The 27,457-nt window shown below is 40.5% G+C and overlaps 2 long non-coding RNA genes across 3 annotated transcripts in view; one reads left to right on the forward strand and one right to left on the reverse strand.

Annotated features, from left to right (window-relative positions):
• Gm41097 overlaps nt 1-376 on the forward strand; it is a 53,840-nt gene extending 53,464 nt beyond the window's left edge. For both annotated transcript variants that reach the window (XR_874221.3, XR_874220.3), the window contains exon 3: nt 259-376. This is a non-coding gene — a long non-coding RNA (predicted gene, 41097). The remainder of the gene's footprint in view (nt 1-258) is intronic.
• Nucleotides 98-27,367, reverse strand: Gm41096 (predicted gene, 41096). The gene is made up of 2 exons (NR_168883.1): nt 27,273-27,367; nt 98-384 (listed from the first exon to the last, which is right to left on the reverse strand). It is a non-coding gene; the product is annotated as a predicted gene, 41096 (long non-coding RNA).
• Between the last annotated feature and the right edge of the window lie 90 nt (nt 27,368-27,457).

The following is a 27,457-nucleotide window of genomic DNA, read 5'->3' on the forward strand; positions in this document are numbered from 1 at the left end:
AATGGATCTGTGATCTGAATGCAATGATTATTCTCCCAAGGGGCTAAGAAAGTAGTTGATGGTTTGTGAGCAGAAGGAATGACAGGACAGACCATGCTGAAAGCTTCAATATGATTGTTTAATTCATAGACTGAAGGGATCACACTCTCTATAACAGCTGACATGCTCCAATACAAAACTATAGAGTGACCTATAGCCTTTTGAGAACTTTTTAGGTATTCTTTTCTTGTAACTTGGTTGCTTATAATTGGTTTCCAGTTCTCCAGTGTGACCTTTGTAGATGACAACATCCTGCTGCACCATCAAAGATTGGACATGCTTGCCAGAGGGTCAGAGGAAGGAGCATTCTCTTTCAAATGGAAGGATCAGGGAAAAAAGTTCAAGCTGAAAGAATTAAGAGGTACATTGATTATACCAAAAGGGAGACCGTGTCACTTATAAAGCCACTTTATGACATATGCGTCAGTGATTCCTCACTATGAAGGTTTTAGGGCACTCCAAGCAACATGCTATGCTCAGATGCAATCATTAAATTGAGTACTTTTTTCCCCAGAAGATGTTAAACAAAATGGAAGACATTGATAGTTAACAGCTGGGAGCAGAGGTGGGGCTTGGTTTTGGATCTGTGAGGACAGTGCTACAGTGCACAGGACAACAGTCCCCACAAGAAAGAGTATCTAGTGCCAATACCCCAATGCAGTCGGGGGTCTCCGCAGGAAACTATGTCCTTATGGGAGGAGCTCAAGTTCTTGGACTCTGGAGTGCCTCTCCATGCCTTAGCAACTTTCAGCACATTCTTTTTTCTTTTTAAATTATTCACTTTACAACCCAATTGCTATGCCCCCTCTCTGCAACCTCTCCCACAGTACCTTCTCCCTCATTCCCTTCCACTTCTCCTGTGAGAGAGGTGAGACCATCCCTGGGTATTCCCCCAACCCTGGCAAATCAAGTTGTTGCTGGACTAGGCCCTTCTTCCCTCACAGAGGCCAGACAAGAAAGCTGAGTTAGGGGAATAAATTCCACAGTTTGGCTTTAGAGCTAGCCAGAGCTCCAATTGTTCAGCACCCACATGAAGACCAAACTGCATATCTACTCCCTATGTGCAGGGGGCCTAGGTCCACCCCATGTATGTTCTTTGCTTGGTGCTTCAGTCTCTTAAAGCCCCCAAGGGTCTAGGTTAGTTGATTCTGTTGGCCTTCCTGTTGAATTGCTATCCCCTTTGGGGTCACCAACCCTTCTCCCAACTCTTCCATGAGAATCCCCAAGCTCTATCTACTGTTTGCTGTGGGTCTCTGCATCTGTACAAGTCAGCTTCTGAGTACAGCCTCTCTGAGTATAGCCATGCTATACTCCTATCTGCAAGCATAACAGAGTATCATTAATAATGTCGTGGATTGGTGTTTGCAGCAACAGCAACAACAGTACCAACATCTGAAGCAACATAGAACACCAGCAGCTCTGCAACAGTATCCACACTGCTCTTTCTAATTGATAACCCACCTGAGGAGAGCTAGTAGTCATTCAAGGAGTACCACTATGCACCTAAGAAGAGACACTATCCAGTCAAGGAGAGCCACTATCCACCTATAGAGGGACATTACCCACCCAAGGAGAGCCACTATCCACCTATGGCGGGACATTACCCACTCAAGGAGAGCCACTACCATAATTTCTAAAAGCACAATGATGTTTTTCCTGTTTGTTAAATCCAGATAAATGTACTTGTTTTGCATCTAGCAAGTTCTGTTAACACTGAAAAAGGAAAAAACACATTTTGTAGTCTAGAATAATGACTGATAGTGAATTTACATTACTGTATAATATTCTATTTCTACCCCAGTATGTGTGTGTGTGTGTGCGCACACACACACACACACACACACACACACACACACATACCACTAGCTAATTTATTTCTGGGTATTTGCGACTATCCCAAAAGAGTGTGCTAGCAATATAGGGAATGACTTTCAGGGTAAACACATGTGTACAGTTCTTTCATAACACAAAACATACATGAGCTCAGATTTAGCAGAAATGCAAAGCATTTTTCAAAGCAGTAAAGAAGTTTCTGCCCACATGCTTGTGGATACTTAGTTTTCATGTCTTTAATTTTATTCTACTGAAACATTTCATCTTAACTTACAGTTTGCATAAGAACTTGATTTAATTTGCTTTCTTAAGTTAGTAAAGTTGAAGCTTTTTATGGCATTTTTTTTTTTTTTTGGTTTTTGTTTGGTTGGTTTTTTGTCTTGTCTTGTCTTGTTTTTTAGAGACAAGGTTTCTTTGTATAGCCCTGGTTGTCCTGGAACTCACTCTGTAGACCAGGCTGGCCTTGAACTCAGAAATCCACCTGCCTCTGCCTCCTGAGTGCTGAGATTAAAGGAATGTGCCACCACTGTCTGGCCTTTATGGCATTTCCATTGGCCATTTGGACACTCCTTGTCGGGGACATGTGGTTACTCAAGTACTTGCTTATTTTCTCTTTAAACTGATTGCTTTTCCCTTTAGTTTGTGGAACATTATTTTCTATTACTGTTTTCTGTTCCCAGAATGGGACTTAGATAGATAGTATGAGATGTAAATGCTTTGTGGTGCAGCCTGTCTTTCAGAGTGAGATGATGAACCTCTCATCTTTTTCACTGTAGTTGAGATAGGATGATTATTGGGCACATAGGAAGAAAGGAGAGGTAGAAGGTGACTAGTGGTCCTTACTTTGAAAAACTTAAATAAACCTTCTTTTATTGATAAGTGAATGAATGGGTGAATGGTTGCATATTATTATACCAGTTCATTCAGAGTAAATATGTATACACATGAGTTAGATTTTTAAGAAGAATAAAAGTGTTTAATGAAAATGAAGCCACAACATACACAAACTTATGGGTTACAATAAGAGCAGTCCTAAGAAGAACAGTCATAGCTCTGAGTGCCCCCAAAAAGAAACTGGAGAGAGCATACACTAGCAGCTCAACAGCACACCTAAAAGCTCTAGAACAAAAGAAAACAAATTCACCCAAGAGAAGTAGACAGCAGGAAATAATCAAAGTCAGGGCTGAAATCAACCAAGTAGAAACAAAAAGAACTATAAAAAGAATCAACCAAACCAGGAGCTGGTTGTTTGACAAAATCAACAAAGTAGATAAACCACTAGCTAGACTAATTAGAGGGCTCAGGGACAGTATCTTAATTAACAAAATCAGAATAGAAAAGGGAGAGATAACAACAGAATCTGAGGAAATCCCAAAAATCATCAGATTCTACTACAAAAGCCTATACTCGACAAAACTGGAAAGCCTGGATGAAATGGACAATTTTCTAAACAGATACCAGATACGAAAGTTAAATCAGGATCAGATTAATGATCTAAACATTCCCATATCCCTTAAAGAAATAGAAACACCATTAATAATCTCCTAACCAAAAAAAGCCCAGGACCAGATGTGTTTAGCGGAGAGTTCTATCAAAGAAGACCTAATACCAGTACTCCTCATACTATTCCACAAAATAGAAACAGAAGGTACTCTACCCAATTCCTTCTATGAAGCCACAATTAATCTGATACCTAAACCACACAAAGAAAAAGAACTTCAGTCCAATTTTCTTTATGAAGATTGATGCAAAATGCGCAATAAAACTCTCACAAACCAAATCCAAGAACACATCAAAATGATCATCCATCATGATCAAGTAGACTTCATCCCAGGGATGCAGGGATGGTTCAATATACTGAAATCCATCAATGTAATTCAGTATATAAACAAACTCAAAGAGAAAAAACACTTGATCATCTCATTAGATGCTGAGAAAGCATTTGACAAAATCTGACACCCCTTTATGATAAAAGTCCTGGAAAGATCAGGAATTCAAGGCCCATACCTAAACATAATAAAAGCAATATAGAGCAAAGCAGTAGCCAACATCTATATAAATGAAAAGAAACTTGACGCAATCCCACTAAAATTAGGGACTAGACAAAGCTGCCCACTATCTCCCTACCTATTCAATATAGTACTTGAAGTCCACAAAAGGAGATCAAAGGGATACAAATTGGAAAGGAAGAAGTAAAATGTCACTATTTGCAGATGTATGATAGTATATATAAGTAACCCCAGAAATTCCACCAGAGAACTCCTAAACATGATAAACAACTTCAGTGAAGTAGCTGAATATAAAAGTATCTCACACGAATCAGTAACCTTTCTCTACAGGAAGGTTAAACAGGCTGAGAAAGAAATTGGGGAAACAACAACCTTCACAATAGTCACAAATGATATAAAATACCTTAGCGTGACTCTAACTAAGCAAGTAAAAGATCTGTATAAGAACTTTGAGTCTATGAACAAAGACATCCAAGATCTCAGAAGATGGAAAGATTTCCCATGCTCATGGAATGGCAGGATTAATATAGTAAAAATGTCTATCTTGCCAAAAAAAATCTACAGAGTCAATGCAATCCCCATCAAAATTCCAACTCAATTCTTTACAGTGTTAGAAAGGGAAATTTGCAAATTCATCTGGAATAACAAAAAACCTAGGATAACAAAACTATTCTCAACAATAAAAGAACTTCTGGGGGAATCACCATGCCTGACCTAAGCTGTACTACAGAGCAATTGTGATAAAACAAAACAAAACAAAAACTGTATGGTATTTGTACAGTGACATACAGGTTGATCAAACGAATAGAATTGAAGACTCAGAAATGAACACACCTATGGTCATTTGATCTTTGACAAAGGAGCTAAAACCACCCAGTAGAAAAAAGACAGCATTTTCAACAAATGGTGCTAGCTAAACTGGTGATTATCATGTAGAAGAATTCGAATTGATCCATTCTTATCTCCTTGTACAAAGCTCAAGTCTAAGTTGATCAAGGGCCCCCACATAAAACCAGAGACACTGAAACTTATACAGGAGAAAGTGGGGAAGAATGTTGAACATATGGGCACAGTGGAAAAATTCCTGCACAGAACACCACTGGCTGATAACTGTAAGATCAAGAATTAACTAATGGGACCACATAAAATTTAAATGCTTCTGTAAGGCAAAGAACACTGTCAATAAGACAAAAAGGCAACCCACAGATCGGGAAATGATCTTTACCAATCCTAAATCTAAAAAAGGAATACTATCCAATATATACAATGAACTCAAGAAGTTAGACTCCAGAAAACCAAATAACCCTATTAAAAAATGGGATACAGGGCTAAATAGAGAATTCTCAACTGAGGAATTCCGAATGGCTGAGAGCACCTGAAAAAATGTTCAACATTGATAGTCGTTAGGCATATGCAAATCAAAACAACCCTGAGATGACTCCTCACGTCAGTCAGAATGACTAAGATCAAAAACTAAGATGAAAGCAGATACTGGCAAGGATGTGGAAGAAGAAGAACACTCCTCCATTGCTCATGAGATTGCAAGCTGGAAGGATGTGGGGAGCCGCCCTCACATTCGCCATTACAAGATGGCGCTGACATCCTGTGTTCTAAGTGGTAAACAAATAATCTGCGCATGTGCCAAGGGTAGTTCTCCACTCCATGTGCTCTGCCTTCCCCGTGACGACAACTCGGCCGATGGGCTGCAGCCAATCAGGGAGTGACACGTCCTAGGCAGAGGATAATTCTCCTTAAAAAGGGACGGGGTTTCGCCATTCTCTCTCTTGCTCTTGCTCTCTTGCTCCTGAAGATGAAAGCAATAAAGCTTTTGCCGCAGAAGATTCCAGTTTGTTGCGTCTTTCCTGGCCGGTCTCGAGAACGCGTGTAAGAGAAGGAGTTAACAGAGACAAAGTGTATAGTAGAGACTGAAGGTATGACCATCCAGAGACTACCTCATCTGGTGATCCATCCCATATACAGTCACCAAGCACATACACTATTGTGGATGCCAACAAGTGCTTGCTGACAGAAGCGTTTTATAGCTGTCTCCTGAGAGGCTCTAACAGTGTCTGAAAAATAAAGAGGTGGATCCTCACAGCCAACCATTGAACTGAACCAAGCACAGGGTCCCCAAAGGGGGAGCTACAGAAAGTACCCAAGGACCTGAAGTGATTTGCAGTCCCATAGGAAGAACAAAAATATGAACTAACCAGTACCCTCAGAGCTCCCAGGGACTAAACCACCAACCAAAGAGTACACATGGTGGGACTCAAGTCTCCAGCTGCATATGTAGAGAGAATGGCCTTGTTGTTCATCAATGGGAAGAGAGGCCCTTGGTCCTGTGGAGGCTCTATGCCCCAGTGTAGCCAGGCCAGGAATTAGGAGTGGGTATGTTAGTGAGTAGGGGGGAAGGGGAGGCAATAGGGGATTTTCGGAGGGGAAACAAGGAAAGGGGATAACATTTGAAATGCAAATAAAGAAAATATCTAATAAAATATAATAAGTAAATAGCCATCTCTTTTCTAGGTGCTGCATGTGCTCAGAAAAATCACATCGTAAAATTGTCTTATGGATTGTAATTGGCATCAGGTAGGCCTTGGCCTCCCATGTTGACTTGCCTACAACAAGACTTAGGTTGTATAGTGAGGTGATAGTAGAACATTATTCAAAGCATTGCTGTGGGGGCTAAATGGGATGGCATGAGGGGAAAACACTGGCATCATCAGGGTAAGAAATTATAGAGAAAATAATTTAATGCAATTATTGTCTTGCATTAAAATCAGAATGTATCTAAAGGGAGTAAATAATGATAAAAAAAATACCCCATATCAAAACACCTGAGTATGTATACTTGTATGCTATGATGTAAGAGCCTCCGATGAATTAAGTCTCTTTCTAGACAAGCTCTCTTTCTAAGCCCTGGATTTCAGTGGAATAGAGGAAGGGTTTGGGCTATGCAGAGAGTTGGTCCAGACAATCCTTGCTCTGTCTTTCCCATCTGTGGAGTCTGAGCATCTAACCCCTCATTCATTTTTCTGCTTGCACTTCCTTTCTCTGATAGTATTTGCTTCCCAAGAAAGAGAGACTTAATTCGTCTGAGGTTCTTAACATCATAGCATATAAGTATACTTACTCAGGTGTTCTGATATGGGGTATTTTTTATCATTATTCTTACTCCCTTTAGATACATGCTGATTTTAATGCAAGACAATGTATATTCTATTTGAGGTGATTTTGGGAATAGTTAAAAAAAACTTATCAAACACTTATTATTCTAACTTCAGCACATAATGTCAGACATCCATTATTATAAGTCAGTAGATTCATTTAGTTCAAGACAGCAAGTTTGATAAGAAATTTTGATGGACCATTTGTTCCACAGGAGTTCCTGGGTCAGAGTTCCAGCTGTGAGAGCCCATCTCTTTCTTTTCTATTACCTTTCCAGTCCTTGACTAAGCCTTATTCATTGGAGAGAGTCTCCCCAAACTGTAGAAAGACTTTAGCATTGCTCCTTAGAGAGGCATTCACAGTAGAACTGACTGCTCATATGAGGAAGTAGAGAACAATGGGAATGAGGAGACATCAAGTGCTATTCATAGGACCCACCTTTACCTTTTATTTATATAAGCATACATATACATACTTTTAAATCTAGGTTCCATATATAAGAGAAAACATATTGATCTCTCTGCATCTCTATTTGCATGCATTTTCTCCTAATGTCCTGCTACCTTTGCCTTCTTTCTGGCTGTATAAAATTCAATGGTGTATGCACCACGTTTCTTTACACCTTCTCGTACTGATGGGCATCTAGGCTGGTTCCAATAGTGTGGCTGTTGTAAATAGTGCAGAAATAAACATGGATGTGCAATTATCTCTGTGATTTTTTACTTTCATTCCTCCAGAGCCCACACTTCTGAGAGCATTATTAGACAAGAACATCCTGGAGTGAGAAACTTCAAAACACATTTTGACAGAGGAGGTAGGAGGAGAACTGCTGAGCCACTTCCCACAGGGATGTAAGGCAAAAAGAACCCACACACACTGCCATGGAGTGAACTGAAAAACAGTGTATGATAATGAGGTACAGAGTTGTCTCAACTGTGAAGCCAGCAGTCATAGACAGAGCCCCTATCCTAGCCATTGCTTTTCTCTTGCTGTGAGACCTCTCTGGGCTTCAGCTTTCTCATACGTGAACTGGGAATCATGATAGGGCTGCCCTTAGAATTACCAGTCTGGTAGAAATGACAAGGGTGTAGAAGGTTGTAATGTGTGTGCTTGCTGGTGTCATTGCTTGCCATCCTTACAGCATTATCATAAAGGCCACATCTCTAATAAAGATGTAAGCTGAAAGAAGTAAGGGATGAAATGAAGCCTCAGGGAGCCAGATAGCTTATCACAGAGGCCCTGGCAGCAGGTGGAGACTGTCTAGATCCCACTTTCTTATCAGGTGCCCTTGAACAATTTATTTGCTGATCAAGGCCACAGCTGCCTCTTCTGAAAACCAGGACTGATCATTGTACTTCACTGTCCTGTTGGGAGGACTGAATGACAAGGCACAGAGGGCACTTATCACAGTACCTGTGTCTATCAAGTCACCATAAAGTAATAAACACCATTAAAATGGAGACAAAATTAGATTCCAAGCTGTAACTCAAGTTGTTCCTAGAGTGACAGGGGCTTTGAGAAGGAACTTGGGGCTGTGGTGCTAAGTGCAAACAGGGCTGCGAAGTGCTGGCCATACACTGCAGTGCTTTCTGGCACTGTCAGTCCTACATGGAGTCTTGGCTTCCATCTCCAAAGGCAACCACATTGCTATGGCTTGTTACAGGATCATGTGACTACATATTCCTGTTTGCCCAAGGAGAGTGAGAAGAGGGAAGAACTCATGGGCATTTTGGGTGTCACATCCTGGAGGTCTTGATTACTCTTTAAGGGAACCTTGGTCTCCATCTTTGGAGTGACTTACACCCACACACACTCATAAATCAGACAAACACTTTGTCCTCATAGTGGGAAAATAAAGCAAGATTCATAAGGGAATTAATAAACAAGCCAAAGAATTCTCGTCTGCCTTTTAATTATAGAAGAGTGATTGCTATGCTAATCATAATCAACATCAAGGTCAAAAGTTGCCACCACTCCGGAAAGAACATTTAGAAAGTAGATTAGCTTGAGTCCCCATGCTATTTCTGAACTCCCTGCTCAGATGACTTCAAAATAGAACACTGTGTCTTTTAAGAGGAGCTATATAATGCTGATACATTGATTAACTAAATGTTGCTCCACAGACCTGCCAATGCCCACAGCAAGGAGACCCATAAGAAGGTCCATGAATCAGAGTGAGTGGCTACATACACTGCTAAGGTAAATGCTGGTAATTTGTTGCCTTGAGATCTTGCCTCCTTTCTGGCAAGTGCCATTATCAGTGTGTTAAAGGTACTTAGGAGTTCAGTTGATGCAAATAAAGAAATAAACATAAATGTACTTGTTAAATATGGATTCATTTTAATTTATTCTTGAGTATTGGCATCTACATTATACTCCTCTGTGACTTTATAAAATTTTACTCCTGTCTCACACCACATGCAAAAATAGATTTCAGCTATAAAACAAAATGAAATTGAAGGATATTATCCATGTAAAAGAACAGTATTCAGCCTTAAAAAGAAACGGAATGCCATTGCATGCTACAACATGAATGAATATTGGAATTTTTATGCTAAGTAAGAATACAGAAATTCAAAAGGCCACACATACTGTGTGATGTCATTTAGATGAAATCTTTAGAACATATGAATGCAGACAGAGAGGAGGAAGAAGGGTCTGTCAGTAGATCCACTGGTAAATACCTGGAAGCAAAGGAAATAGGAGCTGGCTGCTGATGAGAGGGGTCTCTTTGGGAATTAGAAGGTATTTGAGGGAGTAGATAAGGAAGAGGGTTTCAAAGGATTGTCAATGTCCTAGGTATCAATGCTCCAATGTTCTAGTGCACCAGGTTGAGCACTTGGGAGTTGATGACTTTATTGTAAGACTTCCATCTTAATTGACAAAAAGCTTAAGGAAAAAGAAAGACATAGAACAGCATTATACCATTTTGGATGGGGAAATATTTTTTTAACCTTTTATTTATTTTGTTTTTGTGAGTGGCATGAGTATATATATATATATATATATATATATATATATATATATATACACTCATGTGCCACAGCACAGATGTGAAGGGCTGTGGACAATTTGTAGAAGTCAGTTCTTTCTTTCTATTATGAAGATTCCGGGAATCAAAGCCAGGTTGTCAGGTTTGCTGGTGGGTACATATACCTGCTGAGCCATGCCACTGCCCCCAGTTTTTAAATTTACGTAGTGTGTGTGTAGGGTAGGTATTGAAGCAGCAACCATGTAGGAGTCAGAGAACACTTGCAGGAGTTGGTTGCAGGGATTGAACTAAGGTTGGCGAGCTTGACAATAGGCATCTCTACCTGCTGAGCCATCTTGGTAGCTCTGGGTTGACTTCTTAAATCACCATCTCACCATCATCAAGTAAAAGAGAACTAATTTACACATATAAATATATGTGTGTTGTAAAAGACACCATGATTGGTATAAAAAGATAAAGTACCAGGGTCCAGCAAAAGCAGAACAGGTGCTTATCAAATCCACAGAAAGATGAGGCTAGTTACAAACATATATTTACAAATAAGTTATTCATAAAAGACAAAATGAAAGTAAACAGAAAATACAAAAAATAATTGAACAAAGCACATAGTGGCAATTGCTAACAGACAAGATCCCCCAAACCTCCACCCACACGCTCACATAGACAAGAAAATAGGAGGGGCACATGTGGGAAGGAGGGATGGGTCAACAGGGGTAGAGGAGGAATAAAAGAGTAAAAGGATGTGAGTGATCACAGTACATTGTATGAATGTATGAAATCATCAAAAAGTGGAGAAATTCAACTAATAGGGGAAAAGACAAAAAGAGAGGGAGAGATAATTTTTTGTTCATGAAGTTGGAAAAAAACAGAAATTTTAAAAATAATGTTTTTAACGACATGAGGAAAAGGTGGTATTAAATCCTGCTAGAAGAACTGTGATAGGTAAAAACATGCCGGAAAATAATTTCACAGGCTTTATTAAAATGTTAAATCTTTATGCCTTTCAACAATTTGCTCTTAAAAATCTATTTCAAAAAAATCAAAGCATAAAACTGTAAGTATGCTTTAGAAGAATTTTTATTGTAACTTTATTGATGGTAATAAAAATTATGAGAAATAACATGAAGACACATGGGACACAAGGAGACAAAAATTGTTATAGTGAAGCATTAGAATATTAGATTGCTGTACTGGAGAGATGCTTCAATGGATAAAAGTGCCCACTTTCAAGCCTGATGCCTTTAGTTTGATCTCTGGTAATCATATTTGGAACGAGAGACCTAACTATCACAAATTTTCTTGTGACCTTAACACGTGCATCTTAATGTGTTTTCATACATACATAAATGTGCACAAGATAAATATTAATGTAGACATTTAATCTTTAAAGAGAATATTAAGCAACTATAAAGTCTGTTCATCTCCATGAGTTTCTTGTATTTTTCCTTTGGCTCCTGTTTTCTCTTTGTTTTATTGTTTTTTCCTATTCTGGTTTGTTATAATTTAGCTAAATTATTTAAATGCCTGTTTATTTTCTAATGAGACAGAGAAAGAAAAAGTATGGCATAAGAGTGGTGATGCTGATGCCAAGGTCCTGTTCCCTAGTTGGTTCTTCATCTATCAGTAAAGAAGCATTGGGAAAATTGCTGGGCAGAAGGAATAAGTGGGATCTCTGGGTCCCTGCAGGAAAGAAAAACAAAGGAGAGTAAGATTAAGGGAGAGTTAGCCATGCTTCGAAGAGAGAAAAGCCAAAGAGCCATGTGAGATCTGGCGAGGCCACTTCTACAGGCGGGCAGTTTGGGATGTTAAGCTGGGACTAGATTTAACTGAGCAACTTCAAATGAGGGCAGGTGGAGAGGTGTGGAGATAAGAGTATTCATAAGGGCATTTTTCTCCAGGTAAGAAATAAGTAGTGCCCAGCAATTATACCAAAAAGGTAAGTTGAAGTAGAACAACTGTGTGTTTCTGTGTTTTTCAACTGTAGATCCAATATTTTCTGGGCGGGAGCTGATAGTTCTGTCCATTTCCAGAGTTAAGGTGGGTAGCAAAAAATACAGCAGTATGGATTTGGGTCTGTAGAGAAGTTGGGAGAATCCAGGATGAGTTGGAGAGGAGTAAACTGTGATCAGAATATATATATATATATATACATATATATATATATATAATTTTAAATAAAAAAGAAAGAAAATAAATAATACTATAAACATGTCAATCTATGGTGGAGATTTTAATATATTATTAATTTAGAAATGTAGGCAAGAAGTAGAAATGCACATTTAGTGGTAAATTTTAAAATTACTGGGAAGAAATGAGAGATAGTTAATTATTTCTATATTCCCCTGCACCCCATAAACTCATTTGGTATTCATTATGTTTTTGATTTAAGAAAAAAAATGATAGCTGTAAATAATAGGGACATAAGTACAGATAGCTGCATTTATGCTGTCATATAGCACATAGCTAAAGACCCAAAACTCCAGAGGCTGAGGCAAAGGAATCATGAGTTTGAAGCCAGCCTGGGCCATGTAGTGAGACCTTGTCTCAAAACAGCAAAAACTCAACAATTTATATATTCCACAAGTACTTAAATTCTTAGACTTAATTTAAAGGTCAGCAATATGGGGTTGGCATGTAACTCAGTGGTAGAGCACATGCCAACATGCACCAGGTCCTAGATTCAAGGTCACCCCCCCCCAAGAGCAGAATGTGTCTGGGACCACTTACTTTAAAAGCCAATAAAAATGGAACATACTGGTTTTCATCTGGTATCTCTTTCCAAGCCATTGAAAACCAAGGCCCAAATGAAGAGCTGGCATTCTGACGGATTTACAGACATGGCAGCTTTAATGCAGCTATCTATATTTATGTCCCTACGATTTGGAGCAATCTGTTTTCCTTAAATCACAACAAGGTCTGATGGGTCTACAGTACTGTTCCTGGGAGGATGCTGTTATCCCACATTCATCATCCATCCTGGTCTGGGATCCACTTGGGTGCATTCCAAAACCCATCTCTATTTCTCAGCAGTTCTAGCCTCTTCTATATTATTTCTTTCTGTTAAACCAGAGATACTGTCCTGGCCATAGATGCTGTAACTCTGGGAGTCTCAAACACAGCCCCTATGTAGAAGGGTGGAGAGATATGGGTCTTGGTTTAACCATTAAGGACTCTTTTAATCTTGTTCAGGTTCCTCTGGTACTTCAGATGCCTCTAATCTCTACACAGAGAAAAGAGTCATGTATCTGTCCCAAGAATCGTGACAAGGGATAATGTAAATTATATCTGCAGAGTACCTCTAGATGGTTTGACATATTACAAGAATACAGCAACTAGTGGCTTCTATAAATGATGGGTTCTGAAGCACATTGATGACTTCTTTCCTCCCTAACCCATGTGTAGGACTAACCCTTTTTTAAAATCATTCAGCAGACTATTTATCTATTTACTCTGCTATTCACTAAATAACAAAAGACCCTAGCCTGTGTGTAATATTCCACTCAATGAGGCCATTTATCCCACCCTTCAGAATGCTTCTGACTCTGTTTCCTGGCTTCCTCCTTCTCCTTCCCTTCCTTTGAAATATTGGCCTCCTAGCCTATCTTTAATTTTTTTTCAATGATAGATTTGCCTTTCCCATTTGCTCCTTCTAGAGTACTTTTCATCTATTCCATCCAGTTTTCTGCTCATTGCCACCCATATGATGGGACCATCTTGGCCACAGGAGCTGGTTCTCTGTTTGCTCTTCTGTGCTTCACAGTGCTGACATTCCTGCCTCTGTTTTGGTTCCTCTTATTGGCATGTAAGTGTCACTGTTACAAAGATGCTTTTGCCTCTGTTGGGTTCCCCAGGTATTCAGTGTACATAGTGGGACCTCAGTAAACAATCTTTGTGTGAACGTGTTGTCATAGAGCTTGTATGAATTCCATGAGGGGACCAGGTATGCTAATTTGGAAGCAATCAGTTCAGAACTTCCTTTCTGCTTCAGTTACATCCTGTCCTGGCCCAACATGGTTTTAACAAGCTAGCTAGCAGACTGCCACAGTAAATGTTGTTTATGTGCAAGGCATCTTAATTCTGAGCCTAATAAAATAGTCCTATTCCACCAAAATCTTCAAGATGAGTGACTGGTTAACTGTTAAACAATAAATAATTTGAGATGGCAAGAAGCACTCTCAGTTTAGCAGTGGTAGTTCACTGTCACTACTCTGGACTTCATCTGACACACTGAAATATTATACACTAAAAAGTAATTTCAAAAAAGTTGAAACTCCTAGTTCAACTAGGCATGGTGGCATGTGTCTGCAGACACAGCACTCAGGCATTATAAGTTCAAGGCTACCCTGGGCTAGATATTAAGACTGTCTCAGAAGAAGAACAAGAACAAAGCTGAGTTTCTGGGACCATGTCTTATCTTCTTCTCTGGGTGGTTTTCTTGGCAGCTGTGTATCACCTTGAGAACATAATTGTCCTTGCTAACTGTCCATGCAAAATGCATTTGTATGTGTGTGTGTTGTTGTTGTTGCACATTTGTACAACTTTTGAGCTGGGATGTCTCTTCCTGCCAATCTCTGTGTTTATGCCATTGGCTGGTGTGAAAATTCATTGAAATCACAAATATAAACTATTTAACAGCATCTCTGGAATACATTAAGTCGATCTACTTAATTATTAGACATTGCTGCTGTGGCTTGGTTGGTTGGGTTTGCCAGGAAAGGAAACTGCATTTCATAAGATTAAAGAAAATCTGCTTAGGAGTCTGACTCCTTCGAATTCAGTATCCACTCCTGACCTGTCTTTCAAGCTTTTGGCTATTCTCAGCCTGGAAAGTTGTTCAACAAAGCAGAGGTTTGGGTGGAGGTCAGCAGAGCACTCTTTTCTACACACACTGATGTCAAAATGAAAACACCCTCCCTCCCCTCAGGACTGGCTCTAGCCCATGGCCTTCACCATTTCCAGAATGTCCCCATGTCATCTCAACGTTACAGTGAAAGAGCCACATTTGAGCTTAATCAGTAGTCCTGACGACATACCCATTCCCAGAGGTTTGGGAAAGCAGGGTAATGGGGGAAGAAGCAAATAGGGTAGACTAGACCATTTCAAGAAATGAAGGTGGTTTAGCTCTTATCACATGACTTGCAGAATTCCTTTCACAGTTGTGCATTTGTATACTCACACCAAATGTTCCTAAGTCTTGTCATTCTCTTTCAAAAAGAGACCAAACCTTCACCTGAGCTCATGAGCTTTTTCTGGCCTGGGATGATGCTCTTTCCTCACCTGACTTGACAGTAGCAAAGCTTTCATTCCTGTCCACGTCCTGCTTACTCTGACAGCCATACCTTGTTTCCTAGCTACTACAATAGGATATAACAAGGACTTTTGCCCAGCATGACAGGTCACAGCAGAGCAGCAGCTCACATGGAATATACATGAGCCCCCCCAGACAGGTCCTTCCCTTGGGTGGCAGGTACCCAGCCTATCAAAGTCATAGAGCATTTACTTATTCCTCTGCATTGTTTCTTTATTAGTCAAGTTCAATTCACCTGGAAGCACCAGCCCCCAAATTAGGCTGACTAGGTGACACTATTGGTTCACAGTACCAAGAAGGGCCATCTGCACCACAGAAGATGGGGTAGGTGGAACACTGAGCTAGCAGAGTGTTCCCTTAGATTAGGGTGTTATGTACACCACATGGACCCCAATTAAGTTCCTTGGAAAAGCCACAGTGTAGGGGAAAGTAAAGCATCCAGGAATTGCTGTCAAAGCAGATGGACAGAAAGGACAGTGCTGATCCCCGCAAGCCATGAATTCCTCCCAGTTACAACCCACCACATCCTCTCACAGATCCTCTGGGACGATTCATCCCACCCCCTCCATAAGAGGAAATCTGCAGATTGCTTTCCTGTAGCAGATGTTCCACAGGGCCCAACTTGCTTGTTCTGAACAAGCTGTCAGGTGCTGTGCTCTAAGCAGAGCTAATCAATTTCTGCATATTTCACAGTCATATCCATAAGCCAGGCTCTTAGGAGACCCTGCCCCTGCTCATTTCTATCCAACCTCTGTCTCTGGCTACAGAACAAAGATCTTTTTTTATAAAGGATGGTATAAGTTCAAGAAGTCCCCACCTCTCTTTTGGGCTGAGAGCATTAGGAGCCATACCTACTACCTCACACAGGGGCGATAATGAGTGTCTTGAAAGTTCTTTTACAAACTGTTAGTGATGGTGTATCTTGAAAGAGGCAGCCTCAGTATCCAAGAACAGAGTGAGCATGATGTATTTGATCAAGTGGCAGGCCATCTGAAAAACTATAGAGGGACAAAGCAGCACTTGGGGTAAAACTGAAATGTTGAAAGTCTTGAGAGATTTAAGCAAGTCCTGTAAAACAGAGGCATCAAAGGAACAAAAGAAATCAATCTGAAAATAAAAGTTATGGATATTAAGTGTATTGTACATGCTGTTCTGGATCCTCAGGCTACAAAGGATGAATTAAAACATATCCCACCCCTAGCTGGAAGTGCAGGAGGAAAACTGGGGGGTTTGATTTTTAACTGATGCTAAAACACAGATGTCATCTTGACATTGCATTTTAAAAGCTGGGCTTAAAGGATCAGTGTGTGTAGTACTGTCCTGACCCAATAGCTTGGCGCTCCAACTCTCTGTCTATGGACTGCTACAGCAGGGCCTGTTTTCCCTGGAACTCCCAAGGATCCCAGAGGAGATGGACCACACCAGGAATTACCAAATTCCCAAAAAGTCAGGGTAAAGGCATTCCAAAAGTAAGTGCTGTATAGACATTTAAACAATGAATTGTTCATTCCATTTTCTTTGAAACTGAACAAAAATAGGCAACCTTTGAATCAAATATATGGAGCTATAAGGACTGTATAATAATATACAGCCATGAGTTAGTAGTATCCTTGAAGTAAACTAGTTTTGTTGTTTTGCTTTTTAGTAGGTTTGGACATTTTAGAATTATCTTCAAACAACTGGAAACCCAAACTAGTCTTCTATGATCCTATTCTGTTTCCTAGAGAGAAATAGCAACAGTTTTAATTTGTACGTTGTTAGGGAAACTCTGGGGGTCACTAGATGCTTAGATACAGTTAACAATCAACAATCACTGTAATTGTTCAGCTATTTTCAGAGCATCGCCTCTATAATACCTTTGATGATTCCATTCTCCGAGAATGGAGATGATTGATTATTCTATTATTTGATGGACCAAAACCTTGACAAGCAGTGACATATCTGTGCCTTGATAGTCTCTGGCCTAATGATAAGTGTAATTAATCTAAAAGGGAGTTTTCACAATTGAATGTCTCGTGATTGATTTAGAAAACTTTTAAGAACTACATGTGTTTTTCTGTCTAATCAAAGACATTTGTGTCAGGTGAGGAATCCCTTCAAGTGTAAGCTACCCACCCCCCCCCCACCCCCCGTTCTAGCAAGCTGCCTTATGTAGCTTCTTGTGAATGACGTAAGCTCACCAAGAGTAGAATTAATGCAAGTGAGGATTGGGTACCAATAGTGTGTACCGTGAGATGCTTCAGATTGTAATAATTTTCTATTTCCTTTCCTAACTCAGATGCTCACTCATGACATGGAAATATTATGACTAAATGAAGAAAATTCTAAGAGAAACTAAAAAGGAAAAGAATATGAGCCTTGAAAAATAAACAATCAACAATAACAAAAATCAATACATTGGTACCTCAAATTTAGTGATAGCCCCCATCTCTCTTTTGCTTAAAGTTAGTTAGCACTGCTATACTTGAACATGGTTTTATCACAGATAACCACCCACTTTTGTGCCTGTGTGTTCTTCATTCTGTTGCAGCTAACATCTCCATTTAAAATGGTAAGCAAACGTGAAATTCTATTAGCTTGCCGAAAGTGTGGTCTCATTTAGCTTTAATGAAATTTGGCTTTTAGCAGTGTCATGGATGCTCTAATTTGCTGCCATAGTCACTTTAAGTAGGCCATGGACACCCAAGAATGTTAATGTAAAGCAAATCGAACATGACAGTTTGTACATCAGTGTTTAAAGCCCCAAAGTAGCAACCTTTAAACTTCAGCAAAAACAATTCTCGTAAGAGCTTTGTTGTGTTTGGATAAAGATAACTGACCTTTCAGGGATAGTCACACTCAATATATGATTACATTAGTTACTTGTCTCTGCTGTGACAAATGCAACTTTAATGAGGGTAAACTTGGCTCACAGTTCCAGAGGATAAAAATCTATCATAGCAAAGAAGGCATGGTCCCAGGAAAAGGATGTGGCTGGTCAATTCACATCCACAATAAGAAAGCAGGAAGAGATGAAAGCTGGCGCTCAGCTTGTTTCCTCCTTCTTCCTCAGGCTAGGATCCAGTCCATAGAATGGTGCCACTTATATTTAGGGTGGGTCTTCCCACTTTGGCTTACCTAATTTATACAATCCCTCAAACACCTGCCAAGAGATTTGTTTTTCAAATCTCATCAAACTGGCAATCAAGTTTGTCATCAGACTAACCAACCAATCAATATATAAGGCAACAATATCTCCTACTATGTCCTGAAAACACTCCACAGATTCCCAAGGGAATAAGGGGAAGCCACAGTGTTGCCATGCAGAGAGGAGCAAGTTTTATGACCTGACACAGTTCTAAAATGAAAAAGTAAGGGGGTTTCCCCAGGCACATGAGAGGTATGGAGAGGATGAGGGTGAATAAGGGAAAGCTTGGCAGGCAGACTGTGCAACTAGCTAGCGTGTTTATGGCTTTCCAGTATGTAGTTATGTGTGAGGGAGTTAACACTAGAGCTTTGGCTTCCAATTCTAGCACACTGTAACCAGCCCTTCCCACAAACAGAAGACATGAATGATTTGGGTAGGAAAACAAAAGCTGGTTCCTAGGGTGTTTCAGAGAAGCCACAAAATACAGGGGCCTTTATGATGTGCCCCAGAGAGTCAGCAGATGCACCTGTAGTGGCCCAATCTCCATCTGTGCTCCAGCTCTCCCTGCCATTGTCGACTTCTGTAGATGAATCAATAGAAAATGAAGCCAATTTGCACTCAGGTTTGTCAGATCAAAATTTCAAAGTCTATTTCAGTTTCTAAAACTTCTTTAAGGCTCATATTCAGAGAGGTGACATGGTGCATAGCCTGGCCTTAAACCATACCTAAGAATGTAAGATAGACATATAAGATCAGCTTATAGTTCCAAGATTAAAATGTCAACATGGTTACTTTCTCCTGAGGCCTCTCTTAGAAGATAAAACAACCATTGCTGTGTCTAGATAATAAGTAGAAAGCGCTCTAAAAGGGAACAGGAAGGACCTGAGAATGTAGGTAGAACTGAGAACAATTGTTGACATTTGGTGGCTTTGTGGCAGGACCTCAGTCTCTTTCCTGCATGCTAAGATAATGAGAAGCTACTGGAAGATGCAGAGGGATATATGATTAGCTATCCACGCAATTTGGTGAGGAAATGTGGCTATGTGCTGGGAGCCAGGGTCTCTGCTAACTTAATCTAGGTCTCTGGAGGATCTTCAGTCCTGTGCCAGGAAAGTAGTATGGAGAGAGAGGAAAAGAATATCCCATGCAGGGGGAACCAGTTGGTAGAACATCTAGAAACTTTTCCCCATGAAGGCTACATGTGAGGGACAGAACAGGCATGATAAAATCCTGGGATGTAGACATTATGAAGAAGGCAGGTACTGCACAAATGGGGTCATGCCATTGATTCCATTGACATGCTAACTTTTCTCCTCCTGTGGCCCATTTTCTTTCTCCCTTAAGGATTTCTGTTCCTACTTCTAGTGACCTGTTTCTGGTTTAATTCCTTGGTCCAGGACAGAAGAACCTGAAAATCCCACAGGAGCCCTCTAGGGCTAGTTTATGCCTATATACCCTGATTTTGTTTTCTTCCCTTGCAAAGTGAGAGTCTTGGTACTATGTTTTCTTGTGTTGCTTGGGAAGTAACACAACTTCCTTCATGTGTGGACAGGCATAGGAGAGTGGTATGGAGCAAGTACTTTTGAATTGGGCTGGTTGAATTAAAGTTCACATTTTATTGATCTTAGCCACATGGCTATAGGCAAATATTGAGAATCCTTCATGCCTCTGGGAGTAATGATGATCGTTTTTCCTAAAGCTAATGAGGGAGAAATATGAATTAATAAATCAGAAGGTTTTACTTGAAATGCCTGGACTAGCATAAACTTAGTGACTTACAACAGTACACATTTATTGTCTCATAGATCTATAGGTGAGAATCTGCCATAGCTCTTCTTGGGCTAGAATCGAGGATAGCGTTCCCTCCCAGAGTTGTTATAAGCTAGCTTGAATTCTGCTTAATTCATATGTATACCTCAGAATTTCAGACTTCCTGTATTTGGAGATGTGATCTTTAAAGAGGCAATCAAGTTAAAAAAGAACACTTTATGGTGTGGGTCTCTGATCCAATCTGACCCCTGTCCTTACCAAAACAAGAGACTTGGACTCAGAGTCACCAGAAATGTGCTGGTCCTATAGAAGGAAGACCCAGAAGGACACAGCTGAATGGCTACTGCTTAAAAGGCAGGAAGAGAGACCCCAGGAAAAGCTGGTCTTAATGATATTCTGATGTTGATGTCACTTCCAGATCGTGACAAAGTAAATTTTCATGTTTAAGCCACCTGGTTCTTGGTCCATGCTGTGACTTCCTATGAAGCTCCTGGAGGCCACTTGCATCACTTGGCTCATGACCCCTTTACTCACATTTCAAGTGAGCAACAAGGAGTTTGGTTCTTCTCATATGATGCCTATTTGACCTCCTCTCTGGTCTCTACTCCTAACAAATCCTGCAGTTACTTTGGGGGTCCTGACTTTTGTGACATTACTGATTAGCACCCTTATATTTCTTCTGTGATTCTATACTCCAATCTGCTGCACAATGGAGGTTACAATGTGATTATCACTAGTTAAGAGACTTGTTGTTCTTGCAAATGCTGGTCTGTGCACAGGATGGAGGCTATCCATAGAAATATCTGACCTGGCCCAGTGGGAGCAGGCAAAGCTCCTACTGTTCCTTTGGGTTCCAGGGCTTCCAACCCAGCTCAGCCTTACCAGGTTTCCTGGAACATTCTAGTGCCCCACACCAGAGGACCCAAGCTTTCCTGATTACTTAAGTGTGGTTATTAGCATCACGTTGGATATTTTACAACCACCAGAGAACCCTTTTCTGGCCCCACAGGCACCAAAACATATGTGGCCTACATTCACACTGACATACACATATAAATAATAAAATAATAATAATAATAATACAAACTTTTGGAGTCATTATTCTTCCTACAGTGTTTTGTTACTTCCAACTGATACATAGAATTTTGGACCATCCCACTGGCTTTCTGGCTCTAAAACTGTATGGAAATTATCCAAGAGTTAAATTTCATCATGTGGAAACTGGGGAAATATCTCCTTCTGTAGTTTGTCCTTGGTTTCTCTGTCAGAGCACAGGCTTCTGCTGACATAGGCTTATCCTGGGCCATGGGAAGGGTGATGCTCCAGTGAGGTGAAGCTTCAGCATCTTGATTCAACTGCTGTTTCACACAGGCCATCAGTCTTGAACTGATGTTCAGGGATTTTCTGCTCTGGGTAACATGGTGGTTCAGGCCAAAATTCATTATGCCATTTTAAAGAGATTTACTGTTTTACTTACAAACGCAAGAATCAGTAGTGAAAGGTGGTGGACCAAGGTTGCTTGGTCTCCATTCCTTGTGTCTCCAACTATGGCTTCAACATAGTTGGAGAAATAAAAATCTTAGAGCGCAGAAAACCAAGAGAATGTGTCTCTCAGATTCTATTTGCAGTCACCATGACGTAAGTGGGCTGAAAACTGTCTTACACAGAAATGGAAAGGTATCAGTTCATGAAACTATCAAGTATTAGAATGGATCTTACTCTGAACTTGGCTGAATCTAGGGGGAGTCTGGAACATCCTCAAATTAGGTCTCTCTCTCTCTTTCCTCTCTCTCTCTCTCTCTCTCTCTCTCTCTCTCTCTCTCTCTCTCACACACGCACACACACACACACACACACACACACACACACACACATATATACTTTGATTCTCTCTACAGTGACCAAGGAAGGACCTTGCACTACAGTTTCTTACTGCTAGGCACCTCTGGGCCCAAGTTAGACTTATGGACAGCATGTTTACGGAGTATCCAAACCCAGATTTTAGAATTGAGTTTAGGAGTCATCCATGATATGGATCTGTTCTGAACTAATAACAACAGCAGGCAGACATAGTCCAATTAGTAACCTGGGTGATGCCAAGTATTCCTTGGAATTATGAGTATTGAAAAAGCATTCACCCTACCATAAAACCTGTGAATGGAAAGTGAACAGAAAATGAGGCTTATATTTCAACAAAAGGGCAGCAGATCCATATAATATATCTTAGTCCAGTTTTCCTTGCCATAACAAAGCACACTTGACTAGGTGATTTACAAAGTTTATTTAGCTCATCTTTCCATCCTAGGGGAGAGTCTCAACATCTGATCAGTAGCTGATAAGTGCTTTCTTACTACATTTATCGTGCCATGGGGCTTCAGAAGCAAGAGAGGGCAAACTCGCCGCAGAGCTGGATTTTTTTTTTTTAACAAGAACACTCTCTTAATAAGTTGTCAATCCATTTGGCTCATTAATATTGAATGTCAAGCTTATAGGAGATGGTGTGCCTCTGGCCGTGAGGGACTATGTAGATCAGGTTAAGTAAGGTGGGAAGTATCACCTAGGCTTTGGGTAGCACCATCTCAGGGCCTGAAGTCCTGGACTGTATAAAAAGAGGAAAGTGAGTTGAGTTCCTCTACTCATCAATGTTTGCTTCTTGCCCATGTACATAACATGACCTCAAGATCCTACTGCTATGATGCCCCCTCTATGATAGACTGTGAATGTGTAAGCCAAAAATAAACACTTTCTCCCTGAAGTTACTTTTGTCAGGGTGTCTTATCACAACAAGGAGATAAATAATTAATACACTGTTAACCCATGAGTAGATCAGTTCAGTTCAGTCACCTCCTGAATGTTCCACTTCTTAGCACTGTTGAGGTGTGGGTAGGGGCACCATGTTTCTAACATATGAGTTATCCCAAAGACAAATCCAAACCTCATCAAACAAAAGTCAAAATATCTAGGTCAAGTCTTTTTCACACCAAATTTCTCATTATTTTTGTTTCTTTCTTATCTGTGTCAAGAAAAGAACTATGCAGAAATTCCCATGGCTGCCTCCTTGTGTGGGTCTCATGGTAAACACACAAAAAGAGGTCCATTCTCTGCTTGTGGGTTTCAATTAATAAGCAACCACAATGCAACTATGAGAAGAACATAGGTGACATCAGGTATATTCATCAGAGTTCATCTCTAGGGGTAATGACAATACAAAGATAACCATGGCACAATAGCCTTATCCATAAAGAGCAGGCCCCAGTACATGGAAAAGGCTGCTGACTCATGAGTAGATTGTCAGGCATAGATCGCCGTGGTCAGAGACGAACCCTGGAGAAAGCATTCATGGGCAGCATTTTTGAATGAGGGGATATATTACAACCAGGAATGTTTTAAAGGGTGGCATTTGAAATGATCCTTGAAATAGAAACACGTTTATGAACGAAGACTGCTTGTAAAGATAGGATAGATTAAAAATAAACATGGAATCCTAGGGAGAGAGCTCAGTTAGCAAAGGTTCTACTGCGGCTCAAGCATACCATCCTGAGTCTGAATACCAGAGCCTGTGTAACCCGAGTCTGTAATCCCAGGGGAAGGGAGCCGTGGCTTGCTGGCCATTCTTCCAGCTTACTTTGTAAATTCTAGGCCAGTGAGACACCCTGCCTTAAAAAGTGCAAGGAGGACAGCCCCTGAGGTATGACACCCAAGGCTGGTCTCTGATCTTTAGCTCATGTGCACAGAGTGCAAGTATGCTTACCCAAACATGTGCATCTATATATCCATTTCTACTGCTATCCTCCTACAACTCTCCCCCTTCCCATAGTCACACACACAAATAAGTATGATATCAAACAACAAAAACAAACAAAAAGAGAACAATCACCGTGTGTCACAGTGGTTATATTGAGTGGAATAAATTAGAAACAAAGTTCCAGTGTGAATCCTGTGTTAGTCCCCCCAGAAGACAGAATCAATAGATTAGATACAGCTATAGCTATAATCGTCGTAGATGTAGACACAGATATACTTATGAAAGGAAACACATTTGGCAAATTGGCTTGTGTACTCATAGAATCTGAGAAGTTCTGTGACAGGCTGTCAACAATCTGAAATCTGTTGGATGTCAGCATTACAGCATATAGAATATGCATAACACTATATTATAGCACAGTTGCAAGCCAAGCCTCATAACCAAGAAAAACAGTGGGGAACATTCCAAGTTGAAGAATCTAGAACTACCTCCCCGGGTGGGGATGGGGGGCATTGGTATTTAGATCCCTAATCCAAGGTTAGGAGAGGCTAAATTTCTGATGTCCAAGCATAGGAGTGCTCCAGGTCTCTCTTCTTGTCTTATCTGTTCCCCTGTTGGCTGGATAGTACCCACAAAAGCTGAAGCCATGTGTTCCCTGGCTCAGTCTAGAGAGTCAGGCCTAGTTGCTTCTGAAAATACCCTTTCAGACATAGCTAGTTCTGATGCTTTATCAGTTCTCTGGTTGATGGTCCCCAAGTCAATCAAGTTGATACCTAAAGTTAGTAATCTTATTTTATTTTATATTGACTTTAAGCACAGGCTAAAGTAACCTACAAAGATAAACACAGGGTAATGATGACATAAAGGTGGGTACAAAGCTGAACATTATGAGAAATGTGTGAAGGAGGGACTCAGGGTCCTCGGAGGCATTTGTAGATGTAATCACACACTATTAAGTGAAAAGTTGGTGCTTTCTCTGTGTACATTTTATTTAAATTAAAGAAAAAGGACAGAAAGAATATGCATAACACTAAAACACATGTGTATGCCTGTGACAGGCTAAGTAATGGCTACTAAGATATAAACCAGTGCTAATCCTTGGAACTGCAAGTGTGCCACTGCTTTACAGGGCAAGGGTGACCATGGCCTGTGACTCACTGAATATCTTACAGTCAGAATTAGTGGCAATCATGCAGTGGTCATGAGGAAGAGGCAGAAGAGCAGGTTGCAAGAAGGAAACTGGGTAGTCTTGTAGAGGTTGGAAGGATACACTTGAAGATGGAGAAGGGGGTCAGAATCTAAAGGTGTAGGCTACTCTGAAAGGGTGGAAAAGACTAGAAAATGCAATTTCACTTGCTGGTCTAACTTGACTTTAGCCCAGTGAAACTGATTTTAGTTTCTGCACTGCAGAGGTAAGAAGGAATAAATTCATGTACTTTCACATCACCAAATTCGTAGTGATCTGTTATGGGATAAGAAGTAAAAATATCACAGGCGATCTGCCAAGAATAAATGAAACACTTATGTGATTAAACTCAATTCATCAACATAACACCAGGCCATTCCTATTATTTATCCTTATAAAGGAGTAACTGGGACTTAGGTTAGTGCTTCCCCCAAAGAGAGTAAGAAGTTCATAACTTGAGCCTGATTTCACCCCTCAGCTTTGCTCCTAATGTGCCAAAGGGGAAGATGGAGCAGTGTTTGAGTTCATGATCTGGAACAAACTGGAATTCACACCAAGGCCTGGGAGCAGTCCCACGGTGCTCTTTCTATAGTCTTCTTCTGCCTGCAGAGTGAAGACTGGTGGCCTCCAAGGTCCATAGCCCTGCAGGAGTGGCATGGACTGTGAGATTGCTGTGACAGCTTTGTTGACAAGAAAGCACCTTATGTGTCATGGTGAGCAGTTGACACATTTCACTTGTGTCCATTGGGCATGACAGTTGACAAAGACATGTTAACTAATTTCACTAAAAGGATAAAAATCCAACGCTCCTCTCCATGACATCAACTGCCTGCATGTGTGCACATGTATATGTATTAGATTAAGGTATCATGGGTACAGGAACAATCTCCCTAATTCCTAAAGACCTCATCAGACCCATCTTTATTTATCAAACAGTTAATTGCACAATTAACCTGAATGGAGAATTGTATTACGGACACAGAGGAGCCTAACATATGACATAAATAAGTCTTTTGGAGGGTTGTTCTGGTTGGTGGCTCTGCCCCCCAACCCCCACTCATTCTCTCATGCTCAGAGATGTACACAGCTTAGGGTTAAGGACTTTGCAAACCATAACAAAAGGAGTTGTATCTCTTACAAGCTGGGTAATTGTGGCGGGTCACACAGCTTTTATATTAGCGGGCTGAGAAGATATCTTTATTCTTCCAAACTCAGAAGGCCAGATTGTATAAGTACCCCTAGGATGGTTGCCTCAGTCTGTAAGGACCCCATTTTGACTCCTCAGCACTCACATAAGAAGCATGCTTAGTTGCATGGATGTTTAATCCCTGGCACTGTAGATGCAGTGGTAGAAGGATACCCAGGGCTATCTTATCAGTCCTAGCACTGTAGATGCAGTGGTAGAAGGATACCCAGGGCTATCTTATCAGTCCTAGCACTGTGGATGCAGAGGTAGAAGGATACCCAGGGCTATCTTATCAGTCCTAGCACTGTGGATGCAGAGGTAGAAGGATACCCAGGGCTATCTATCTTATCGGTCAAGCAGAATTAGTGAGTGCCATATCCCAGTGAAGGATCCTGTCTCTAGCAAGGTAGGAAGGACGATGCCTGAGGAATACTGGAAGTTGACCTATGGCCTTCACACACATACATGCACACACATGTGAACTTACACACATCCATGTGCACCCCTGAAGTTTTCATCCAACTTGTAGGGTCTTTAGGTGGAGGAATTTGGTTAAGAATAGAAGTGAGAAGAAGAGAAGTGGGTGGCCATTCGATTTGCATGAAAAACTGAGAAAAGGAACTCTAAAATACATTACCATGCAAAGCATTTCCAGTAGACTGTTAATCTCTCTACCCAATCAGTTAACAGTTAAATAAGCTGTGTTTATTAGTCTTACTTGCAGACCCAGTGTTCAGTTACTCAGAGCACTATAGTGCAACAGTTTTGACAAGTTCTTAGTGATGAGTGCAGACAACTTTAAATGAATATATCCAGCATGGCCCCAGATTTCCTCATCACATACAGGGACTAACTACCCCTACTTGTTATTTTAGGGTGGATGAGAAATTTTTGAAAGCATAATCTTACCATTTTGCCATTGAGGTGGTTCCGAAGGCTCTATTTAAATCTCCATATAAGCAGAGGTTTGTTTCTTGCCCTTGTTTTGGTGAGCATCACTATACAGAGAAATCGATGGCTCATTGTCTGTGATTCCCTCCTAACACTAACAAATGGGTTTTGTGTATTTATTTACAATGTAGAAGAAAGCAGGC

The sequence above is a fragment of the Mus musculus genome, chromosome 14 (genome assembly GCF_000001635.26).
Source record: "Mus musculus strain C57BL/6J chromosome 14, GRCm38.p6 C57BL/6J".
Lineage (NCBI taxonomy): Eukaryota > Metazoa > Chordata > Mammalia > Rodentia > Muridae > Mus > Mus musculus.